The sequence below is a fragment of the Melozone crissalis genome, unplaced genomic scaffold, assembly GCF_028551555.1.
Source record: "Melozone crissalis strain CALT ecotype California unplaced genomic scaffold, PUWL_Pcris_2 ptg000016l_1, whole genome shotgun sequence".
NCBI classification, from domain to species: domain Eukaryota; kingdom Metazoa; phylum Chordata; class Aves; order Passeriformes; family Passerellidae; genus Melozone; species Melozone crissalis.
In genome coordinates, this window is record NW_026535794.1 from 4,189,999 (window position 1) to 4,198,983 (window position 8,985).

The following is an 8,985-nucleotide window of genomic DNA, read 5'->3' on the forward strand; positions in this document are numbered from 1 at the left end:
AGAGGGAGGGATGGAGGGAGGGAGGCGGAGGAATTGAGGATGGAGGGAAGTTGGGGAGAGCGGGGAAAAAAGAAAAAATCCTAAAAAAAACCCAAAAAAACCAAAAACCGAACCAATGAAATCAAAACCAAAACACAAACAACCCTCCCTCCCAAAAAACCCACGCATAAAAACCCGCAGAAAAACCACCAAAAAAAACCCCCACACCAAAAAAACCCGCAGAAAACAAGAACCCAACAAAAACCGACACCCCCAAAAAAATACAAAAAAGAAAAAAAAAAAAAAAACCCAAACAAAACACAAACAACCCTCCCTCCCTCCCTCCCAAAAAACCCACACATAAAAAACCACAAAAAAAACCCACAAAAAATCCAAACAAAAACCACAACAAAAAATCCAAAACCCCCCAAAAAGGCACACAGAAAAAAACAGAAACAACCCCCCCAAAACCACACCAAAAAACCACAAAAAACCTCAAAAACCCGAAAAAAACAAAAACAAAAAATACCACACCAAAGAACCACAACCCCCCCAAAAAACAAAAAAAAACCCAAAACCCCCTCAAAAAAATAACAAAAAAACCTCAAAAACCCAAGCCCCCTCCCAAAAAAAACCACCAAAAAACAAAACAAAAAAAAAAAAACCAAAAAACACACAAAAAAGACCAAAAAAGACAAAAAAAACCCAAAACACCCATGGAAAAACCCAAACACAAACAATAGCCTCCCAAAAAACACAGAAAAAAATTAAAAAAAAAAATCCCACACCAAAAAACTACAAAAAAAGAAAAAAAAATCCCCCAAAAAGCCAAAAATACAAAAAATACCCACACCCCAAAAAAAACACAAAAAACCCAAAAAAACCCACAAAAAACCAACAAAAACCCAAGCAAGACTTAAATCTGAAAAAAAATAATTAAATGATAAATTATGTTGTAAATGACAAATATATTTACTGGTTTTCGTATTTATGTGTTGAGTTTTGTTCTGCAAGTTATAATTGTGAAAAACAGAATTCACTGCTTAGGATTTTGAAATTATTTTTATTATTAAAAATAGTATTTTTAAATAATTATTATTAAGATATTATTTTAAATAATAATTAATAAAAATATTATTTTTTATATTAAATTATTTTATTATTATTATGAATACTTATACTACTAATAATAATAACATTAATAATAATAGCATTAATAATAACATTATTAATAACATTATTATTAACATTATTATTAGAGAATATTTTCAGTAATGGGGTGTTCCTGGCCAAGAGCCAAGGAACACACCTGGCTCTACAGACACTGTTATTTTAAGTTGTTACATCACTAACATCCTTACATATTCATGTGTTTCATGCATTATTCAAACATTCTTTGGAACTTTGTGATGTTTTGGGAACGCCTTTGTTCACTTCTTCGCACTCAGGTTTATCTGCATGACAACCTGGGTGTCAGGTCAATATATTTTATTTCTTGTGCCTCCATCCTGCTGTTTCACATCCTCTGATAAGATTTTAGTGTGTTCTTCTTAAATTTAACGTGGTATTCTCTAATTGTCCTCCGGTGCTCTGGTTTGTGTCAGGGTTATCACTTGGACAGGTTGGTCAGTGTTACACTGGTTTTAGTTGCACAAAAACCTTTTTTTATTTTTTATTCCTTATGTTTTGCTAAGGCCTATTACACAATAAATTCATAATTTCCACAATTCCATCATTTCCACAGATATTACATTTGTTACAGTACTGTTTCTATGAGCAATACAGTGCAGACTTAAGCTGATAGATTATATTATACTAACATCCATCTAAAAGGAATTATATTTGATACTATTTCTAAATACTTAAAATCACTAACAACATGCATAAGCTAATACATAAATGCAAAAACCAATATTATGTGGTCATTTTTCACAGAATTGATGACAAAAATCCTTATATAGTTAGGATTTTTTATTTGTATTTATTTATTATTTTATTTTTAATGATCAAAATAATAAAATATATATTATTTATTTTATGTATATATAAAATCATTGTTATTTGTATTATTTATTTATATAAAAAATAACTATTACAAATAATAATTTGTAATTGCTGCTTTTCATTATAGATACATATTATAATATTGGCTTTTTTGCAAATATTAAAACAGATTTTATGTGTCCCATTAAAGTAACTTTGTTATAATGATATAGTTTTTATTTTTGTTGATAATTAAGTTTAGATAGTAGTGAAATAGCTGATATGTGTTATAGACATATAATATTGTTTTTTCAAATATTATAATAAAATTATAATAATATAATTATAATAATTATTACAAATAATAATGTGTAATTACCGTTTTTCGTTATAGATACATATTATAATATTGACTTTTGGTAAATATTAAAATGGATTTTATTTGTGTAGTGTTAAAGTAACTTTGTTACAAACATATAGTTTTTATTTCTCTTACTTATTAAAGTTAGACAGTGAAATAGCTGATATAAGTATGTGTTATAGATATAATAATATTGGTTTTTTGCAAATATTATAATATAATTATAATAATTATTACAAATAATAATTTGTAATTACTGCTTTGCCTTATAGATACATATTATAATTTTGGCTTTTTTGCAAATATTAAAATGGATCTCATATGTGTTAAAGTAACTTTTTTATGAAGATATAGTTTTTATTTCTCTTGTTTATTAAAGTTGGACATAGTACTGAAGTAACTGATATAAGTATGCATTATAGATACATATTATAACATTGGCTTTTTGCAAATATTGTAATATAATTATAATAATATAAATATTATAATTATTACAAATAATAATGTGTAATTACTGCTTTTCGTTATAGATACATATTAAATTATTGGCTTTTTGTAAATATTAAAATGGATTTTATATGTGTAATGTTAAAGTAACTTTGTTACACAGTTTTCATTTCTGTTGTTTAACTTTTAACCATGTGTGTGCCTTTAGTAAAGTGGTGCTCTATGCGTAAAGCTGTATAAAACAAAAAAAAGAAAAGAAAAAAAATTGCAGCTGCTAAGTAAAGCTGAATTTCTCACACTGACAGTGTCTGGGGTGGGAGATTCATCAGCTGAGCCTTCCCTTTTAGGTTAAACCTGCATCAGGCAGTGATATAATGTGGTCAAGGCTGAGATTGTGGTGCCTCTTTTGGGCCAGGGGAGCTGATTAAAGTACCCTGTGCCCCTGGGGTTGAGATTCCACAGCCTGGCCACCCTCTTCCAAAATCTGGCCCCTCTTGTGTGGGTCATTTTCCCTGTCTGTTCCAAATTCCCCCTGCTGTGGCTCCTGGCTGTTCTGTCTCACCCCTTGAACTGAGCCCTCCAATGTCAGTGTTTTAGTCTGGGTTTTACTTCCCCCACATTCAATAGTTGCACACGGCCTGTAAAGCCTTCCCAAGTCTTTTATTTCACTTTTTTTTTCAATGAATCATGCACAGACGCCATCCAAATCCCTCTGGTGAACAGAGGATCAGGCAGAGTTTGAGGTTTTATAGTGGATGCTGCTCCAGCATCATGTCAGGCTCAGGTTCTCACTGCAGTGTACCTGACCTGGCTTGCTGTGTCCCTTCAGAGCTCCCCAAATAATTCCAGGTGTGTTGTTAAGCTCAATTCCTTTTCTTAGTTACATTTTGGAATATAGTAGGTGTTCCCAGTGTTGTTTCATTTATCTCAGGGCTGTAACCCACTTCCTACAGCCTCCAGCCCTGCAGGCTGCATCCCTGCCCTGGGAAGGACCTCCTGGAGGCCAAATTGTGCAGAGTTTCATCAGAACTGAGTCTGCTGCCAAGTTAAGCTGAGTCTGAGGTGTTCAGTTTTCTGCAGAGCTGCTGTGGTGGATTACAGGCTTGGTGTTAACCACCTTCATGACTTTTTGGAGATGAGATGAGGTTCTCTGAGATTCCCTTTCTCCAAGGCTTTCAGAATAATTTTTGGATGCATTGGATAGCAGCATCTGATGAGGTGTGATGCTCTTGAGGCACAGGGGTGCCTGCCCACCTCATCCCTGTGGTGCTAAGATTTGATTATTCTCCTCCATGTCAGTGACAGCAAGACAAATTTGGCAGCACGATGCTCTGTGTGATGCTGTTCACAGGGGGCTTAGGATGAGGGAAGAGATGAGGTACTGACTCCATGTTTCAGAAGGCTGATTTATTATTTTATGATATATATTATATTAAAACTATACTAAAAGAATAGAAGAAAGGATTTCATCAGAAGGCTAGCTAAGAATAGAATAAGAAAAAATGAATAACAAAGGCTTCTGTCTCAGACAGAGTCCGAGCCAGCTCACTGTGATTGGCCATTAATTAGAAACAACTCTATGAGACCAATCACAGATCCACCTGTTGCATTCCACAGCAGCAGATAATCATTGTTTACATTTTGTTCCTGAGGCCTCTCAGCTTCTCAGGAGAAAAAATCCTAAGGAGACGATTTTTTAGAAAATATCATGGCTACAGCTCTGTAATCCACAGACAATAAACCAGTTTACAATGGTTCCACTGAGCAAAAAATCACTTTTTTCCTAACTCACCAGCTGCATCCCACCTGCTCCACTTTCCCAGGTCCTGCAGAGGGATTCCTGAGGCATTTCCCACACATCCTTAATCTCTGTCTGTGCAGAGGGCTGAGCAGCCACACTCTGGGGATGTGGCACTGCTGTCTGTGCAGGTCTGATAATCAACAGGAACTGGGGCTGCCTTGTGAGTTTCTGGGTTTAACCAGTCCTGGAGCTCACAAATGTCCCTGTCTCTGCTCCAAGGTGGTGGCAGTCATTATTGGCCTGTGGCAGTCATTATGGCAGGCACATGGAGCTCACCTCCTGTCACTCACCTGCTGCAGGACAACCTGGTTGCTTCAGCATCACCAGCTGCTGATCATATGCAGTCGTGTCTTGGTTTGGAAAGACAGGAGTCTGCTAAGGAAGGCAGGAGCCTCCCCTGAAATGGAGAATGTAAACCCTCCCCACCCCTCCGAATTACTATAAATTTTAAATTAAGGGGCTCTCAGGCAAAAAATATGGGAGCAGGAAATAACAGTTCTTTAATAGGGAAAGAAAAATAAAAGGATAAAATAAACAATGCAGTACACTAGAACAACAGTGACAGAGTCAGAACCCAACCTGACACCCTGTGGGTCAGGGTGTTGGCGGCAGTCCCATTGGAATTGTGGCTGCAGCCCTCCTGCAGTGTCAGGGGTGGCTCTGTTGAGCAGGGATCCTGTAGAGAAGGATGTATTCTTCCTCTGAAGATCCAGTGGAAGGAGAGGCAGCTGCTGTTCCTCTGGGGAATCCAGTGGAGAAGCCGTGCTGGTGTCTCCAAACCTCTGGATTATATCTGGGTAGGAATGCTTGGCTCCTCCCTCTGGGCTCACATCTCCCAATGGGATGCTGTAGTTCTTATCAGCCATGCAGTGACATTCAGTAGCTGTTATCAGCAATGTCCCCTCCCAAGGGAGGAGTGATTGTGGTCACTCAAAGAGAGAGATAAGGCAAACTGCCCACTTGACGAAGATAATCTGCCATACAGATGGTAATAGAAAACATCTTGCATTGCAATCTGGAATAAGTCTAAAACATTCTTCTGGTTAGGGGCTAAGGGAGGTGCTTCCAGAAATTTGACAGTTCCAGCAATCCAGCAAATGGGAGGTCTGGAATGACTCCTTAAAGTTTTTTTTGAGCATTGTGGTATCTGTAAATACCATTATTTTCCAGAGTGGGTAACACTGAATGAGTGTAATGGCTCTGGCTTTTAAGATGCACCTGTAGTTGGCTGAAAACTTTTTGATAGAGAATTTAGAATACAATAAAGCCTGATACTAATGCAAAGTAATTAGAACAAAAGTAATTATGTATGGCTTGTGTAATTGTACACAGCTAGGTGCGTGCTGCAGTTTGTTCGCTCCTTTGTTCTCTGCTCTGTGCTTTGGAGAATATAATTGCACTTAAGCTTGATGTTTTATGCTCTGTTTAAGGTGATCTTTATTTGCCTAGTTAATGTTCCTGTGGGTTTTTGTTGAAATGCAGAACATTTCATTGTATGTAACAGCAGAAAGTGAAATGCATTAGAAGAAATTTAAATGTCAAATCCAGCAACTTTTTGTGAACAAAAGGCATTTTTGTAAACAGTGGGGTAGGAGAGAGGCTGATTTGTACAGGAAAGAAATTGGCTGGTATTTGTGGTGATGAACAAGAAAATTGGTTGATCATCCTGTGTTGGAACCCTGGCTGCTGACAATTTCAGATTTCTGTGCTGCCAGGCACTGACCCCCAAGAGAACACAGCATTGACCTGAGGCCGTGGAGAAGCTTCCAAAATGGAATGACAGAACTGGGATTGTGGGTGTGGAGTTTGGATAGAAGTGTGCGATATCACAGGGTGGGAAACTCAAAGTTTAAGGGGTTAGAATATAGTAAGATATATAAAGCAAGATGGAGGTTTTGGGGTGGAGGCTGGTCCTTCTTCATCACCTTCTTCGTGGGTTTGGGTGGTATTTTTGTGTAACCTTGTTGCCAAAACATTTTTATTTTGGTCCACACTTGTTTCTTTTTCTATTACCTGTCTCTTTTTTTCACCTCTTAGCTTGCTCAGAGGAGTTTGGGGGGAAATGAGTTAAAGGCATGAGAAAGAAGCAGATGGGTCAGACCTCTGAATATACCCAGGGGCACAGAATAGAGAGTAACTTACCTGGACAGTAGTTGGAAATAAAGCTTAATAAAGCACAGGACAGACTGCACTGACCTGGGGCACAAAGACAAACAGCCCTGGCTGCACACAGCCAGCCCCTTCTAACTCCTGACCTTTCTCTTTTCCTTGTGCTGGGGTACCAGAAATGTGACATTTCCCCATCACAGATCATGGGGATGTGACCTGATGTAATCTAAACCCCTCAGAGCCGAGGGGGTGAATAATTCCCCTCAGCATTTCTCCTCCATTCACAGGCCATGCTCCTTTTGGATGCTGCTAGGACTCATCACTTGCTGACTGCTTAGACTTCCACATCCTTTCCCACAGACTATTCCCAATCACCACCATTTCCTTCATGCAGAAATCTGTTCTGGCAGGACTCATTTCATCATTTCCCCACAAACTGAAGGGAAGATGATCACTTTGTGGGGCCCTGGGTAGAACCTTTGGCCTCTTTTTGAAGCAGCTGAAACATTTATCATTTATCAGTGGCTGAGGACCTCCTTGGATGCCCACAACTGTTCAAAGATCCTGGACATCAGACTTGCCTTGACCCCAGTCATGGGTGTGAGAGAAGCAGCACTTCTCTGAGCCCTTAAAATCTTCTACAAACATGGACTGTGTGTTCTCTGGCTTTTCTGACACCATCTCCATGAGCCTTGGCAGCATTTCTAAATTCCTCCGTTACACCCTGCAATCTATCATGGAGCTCTAGTCATTCAGGCCTCTTGTGTTGATGTTCTCATGGTGCACCTTGACTGATTGGACCAGAATCTGTGGTGAACCAGATTCTTTGCTTCTTAAAAAAAAATTTACTGTATGTAGCTATAATTTCACCCTCAATTTAAATTTCCTTCCTTTGTGTCACCTCCTATACAGGACTGATCTTTGAATGTCTGCATTTTATAGGTACAATTTTCTTTCCTCTATGATTCATGTTCTTTATTCACATGAAGAATTTTCTCCTGAGTTTTAAAGGTCCCTTCTAACCCAAACCATTCCATGATTCTATGATGCTCGTGTTCCCTGGAACTGGGAATGACCTTCCTCTGTCTAATTGTCACAGAAGTGGGTTCTCCTGTGGAACCTGGAAATGTTTGTGAGCTTTTGTGTGTTCTTTGTGTGTGTTCTTGGTCATTGAGGTCTTTGGAAGCAAGGATTGGGAGCTTTGATAGTCTTTGTGGGTCCCTTCCAACTCAGGGATTCTGTGATTCTCAGTGTATTGACAGTAAAGATGCTCCTGAGTGGATTTACAGAGGTTTTCTGGATGGCTTGGAAGCACCTTGACTGATTGGACCAGAATCTGTGGTGACCAGATTCTTTGCTGCTTAAAAAAAAAAAAAAATTACTATATGTAGCTATAATTTCACCCTCAATTTAAATTTCCTTCCTTTATATCACCTCATATACAGGATTGATCTTTGCATGTCTGCATTTTATAGATACAATTTTCGCTCCTCTGTGATTCATGTTCTTTATTCACATGAAGAATTTTCTCCTTGTTCTTTATTATTTAATGCAACAGCACCTGAAATGCTCCATTTCAAGCCTTAAATTAACCTTGGATGTGAGACATAGATTGGCAACATTGTACTAGTGAAGAATCTTTGTTAAATGATTGACAGAGTCTTTTAAAGTGATGCTTAAGCTCCTGGAGGCTGTGACACCCCCTCCAGTTTATAGAATTTGGGTTTGAGCAAAATGATGCATTTATCTTGAACTTGGCTCATTAGTGCTGGTATTGATTAGAAAAAAATTCCATTCCAGTTTTGCAATTGTACATTTTATTTAAAAACGTACAGTAGTTTGTGCTGACTGTGAACGGGGATACAGGAAATGCTGCTGATGCAGTGAAAAAAAAAAGAATTAAATGAGGGAAGGTGTTTTTGTGGTGAGTGACCTGCCCTTGGCAGCAGCTTGTCAGGTTCACATTGCAGAGAAGGAGAATCAGTTCTGGGGGTTTTTTGATACCTTTGGTTGGCTCCAATAGTTATAATTAATTTTAATTTAATTTTAATTTTTAATTTTTTCCCAATTTTTAAATTTAATTAAATTTCTTTTTAGTTAAAGTATGTCAGAGATGTGGGAATCTCCCTAGGTTCTGTGTGTCACAAGAGCCCAGTAAAGAAATTCACTGAGTGTTTTGGCTACATTTTCTTCATCAAGCATTCCTGGCGATTCCTTAGCTGGCCTCCTGCTTTAATGCTTTTCAAGAACTTCTCACCATGCAGTTGAGTCTCCACTTAAAATGCTGTTCAAATTGATTTCCATC